Here is a 3,035-nt window from a genome sequence, read left to right on the forward strand (position 1 = left end):
TGGTGGAATCTCTGAGGTGGCGAATAGGGCCGCCAACACTGTGTCTTCAGCAGGCTCGACAGAAGGGTCCTCAGACTCAGGCACCCTAGCCTCTAAGATCGTGTCGATATCTGCGCGAAGACTGTTGACCGCAGCCTGAAGAGTCGACACATCCACCGGAGGGGCTGGCCGGGCTAGCACCCGCAACTCAAAAGCGTCCAAGCGCTGGTGAACCTCACCGATCTTCCGCTCTGTATACTGGACCATTTTCCGCTCAAAGCGCTCTTCTGCCTCGGTAATAGACCTCTGCATCCACGGCTGGATATGATGCAGAAGTGTAGCCATTTGCGCCTCTAATTTTTGGACCCTAGCAAGCGGGACCAGCGCGGGTAGAGGGGCTGTGCGAGAGGAGCTCGGGGCAGTGCTACTACCCGGGATAGACTCGACCGGGGTAGTGTCAATGGATGCCGTCTGCGTAGCCGTGCGGGCCTGGGCTACCGTATCAGCCAGATCGTCAGCAAGTGGGGGCAGCTCTGGACGAGGCGCTCTGCGTGGAGCCAACTCATTGGCCTCATCTCTGATGAGGCCGACATCAACAGTGCCAGAGGAGTCTTGAGCTTATCAACGTGCAATCTAGGCACACCTGCGGACCTGCAGAGAGAAAAGATCATGCACGGGAAAGGGTAAGTAGTTGTGACCTTAAAAGCCCTCTCGTGCATGACTGCCTATAGAAGCCACGCAAAATCCACCTCGAACCCGGCTATCATCGCCGCCATCAATACTGCTCGATCCCATGTAATGATATTATCAGCGGCGTTGGGGGAAAGGCAGTGGCGGACAATCAACCACAAGAACTTCGCCGTGAAAGTTAGGTTGGCCTTCTTGATGGCCCCCTTTGGCTCGGTCACCCAGTCGGCACCCTCTCCATCAACTGACAGGTGCAGGGCCATCCACCTCTTGGTGGTCTCTCTCAGCGATGGCTCGCGCAGGAACTGGCCATCTTTAACAAGCTGCCATCGGTAGTCAAACTCGGCAGTGAGAGGGGTCCGAGTAGCATCAACACCCTCGCCGTATCGAAACCGGCGGATGGCAGGCAGGGAAATATCGACCTGAACGCCCCGTACACGAACCTGCTCCAGTGGGGCCTGTTTGGCGGGGGCAGCCCGCCTATCAATCTGTGATCAGAGAGTCGCTACGTAGGATGCATAGAACTCTCGCACCATTTCTTCACTATAACGTCCCAACGTACGTGCTGTCCACTCCAGGCGATGTCTGGTGAAGAGATTGTGGATCTCAGGCATCGTCAGGAGACTCCCTGTAAGGACCCGCCGCTCCAATGTGAGTGTTCGAGTCATAACTCCTTTGTCATTCAGGAACTTGGCGTCGGAGTAAACTTGAAATTGCCTGTCGACACACCACCGATTGGACTGGTCAGTAGCCGGGGTGAGGGCATGAGCTGGTGAACCTGATGTGGATTCCGAAGTGTCAGCCTCATCAGACGACGCCGACGCTGCAGCGGTGGCGGGTGTGGGAACCTCAGCAGAGCCAGAGGCTTCCAGGTGTCCGTCAGAGGACACTTGAAAAAAAATATGGAGACCCTTAGGAGAGGGGTCTCTGACAACAAGAACGGTTGTGCAGGACGGACCGTCGTGCGTATGACGGTCTGTCGCATATGTCCGTTGGAGGACACTTGCATAAAATTGAGCAGTGGGGTGTTAGGGCTTTTGGAACGGACCCTACGACGGTCCATCGTGGGTACGACGGGCCGTCATCGGGGTCTCGTTCTGTAGATCAGTGACAGAATTGGGGGTACCCCATTCATCCCCGATGACCCAAATCGAATTTGTAGTTTTTTGGACCTACATTTGTCTAATCCAAATACCTAGTAAACTAGCAATGCCAAAGCACCTATGTCTAGGGTTGGAAACACGACAATTTCGAAGATTTTTAACCTAGGTTAGACAGAATTTTATAGAAACGAAATGAACATATCAAGAAGAACTAGGCTAATACTAATTGATAAACAAAAATGCAAGATAAATGAGTAGAAATTAGAGACACATACCTGAGAATTGGAGAAAAACAAGATGGAAAAGTACTTGATGATCAAGAAGACACCCACAACAGCAACTCCGACTAGTAGATGATAACTTTTAGGCCTTTGGAGAATTTTGGGGGAATAATGATCGGTTGAAGAGGGAGAGATTTTGGAAGTTGAAAAGGGTGGGAAATAGGAGGAGTAGTGAAGGAATGGGGTGAAATGAGGGGTTGGGGAGTTTAAACGGTAAGATTTTGTAAAAAACTCCAGCCGGGTCGGGTCGGGTACGCCTCATTAACGACGCGACGATTCCCCGACGACGGTCCGTCTTAGTTGTGACGATCCGTCATTGGTTCCGTCGTGTGTGCCTTAGTTTGAAAATAACAGAAAGACGTACCTGGCACGACGGATTCATGCGACGGTCCGTCACAGGCGCAACGGTCCGTCGCTCTATCCGTCAGTGACTGCTGCAGAGTAATTTTCTGCAGAATTTCTTGGTGATGTGCCTGCAAATTTAAAACCCATTAGTAGAAAAATGCTACCATTACTAAAAAGACTATAAGTATTGGGTTGCCTCCCAACAAGCGCCTGATTTAATGTCGCGGCACGACTGGGGACACTTGATTACTCAGACTTCATCAAGATGGTATGCCTCTATCACTTCATTCCCCGATGCTTTATGCCCAAAATAGGGTTTTATTCGTTCTCTATTCACCTTAAACCGCACTCCCTCCTTGGCTTTTAACTCAACTGCTCCATGAGGGAATACTTGGGTAATCAAGTAAGGGCCAGTCCGTTCGGACTTGAGCTTGCCCGGAAGACAAGGCAACCCAAATCTGTCTAAAAGCACCAAATCCCCAACCATAAACTCTTGTTTTGCACTTTTCTGTTCATTCTCCTTCTTCAACTTTTCTTTGTGGGATATGGCGGATACCTATTGGAGCTCACCACTCTGCCTCATGGTCCTACATACGTTGAAGGTCGCTTCTTCATTGTTCAACCGAAATTTCATCTGCCC

Source organism: Solanum pennellii, chromosome 3 (assembly GCF_001406875.1).
Source record: "Solanum pennellii chromosome 3, SPENNV200".
In the NCBI taxonomy this organism is placed as follows: Eukaryota; Viridiplantae; Streptophyta; class Magnoliopsida; order Solanales; family Solanaceae; genus Solanum; species Solanum pennellii.